This window comes from Morone saxatilis, unplaced genomic scaffold, assembly GCF_004916995.1.
Source record: "Morone saxatilis isolate NCDOM2014 unplaced genomic scaffold, NCSU_SB_2.0 Contig7, whole genome shotgun sequence".
Lineage (NCBI taxonomy): Eukaryota > Metazoa > Chordata > Actinopteri > Moronidae > Morone > Morone saxatilis.
This window is the reverse complement of record NW_023340246.1, coordinates 1,107,882-1,108,170: the sequence shown is the minus strand read 5'-3', so window position 1 is coordinate 1,108,170 and position 289 is coordinate 1,107,882.

Sequence of the window (289 nt, the reverse complement as noted above, 5' to 3'; positions counted from 1 at the left end):
TCCTGCCATGGTCCTGCTTGACTGCCATTGCTAATATCACTGATATTATTGTTGAGTAGTCACTGCTCATTTCCCCCCATTTATGTCATCATCATCATCATCATCATCATCATCATCATCATCTTCTTTATGTTCATCATCATCATCACCATCAGTCACTACTATTAGTGTAGTTGTTAGTGTTGTTACTGTGCACCTTTGTCCCTCTCTCTCTCTCTCTCTCTCTCTTTCTCTCTCACCCCAACTGGTCGAGGCAGATGACCACCCACCTAGAGCAGAAGGGTCTGTC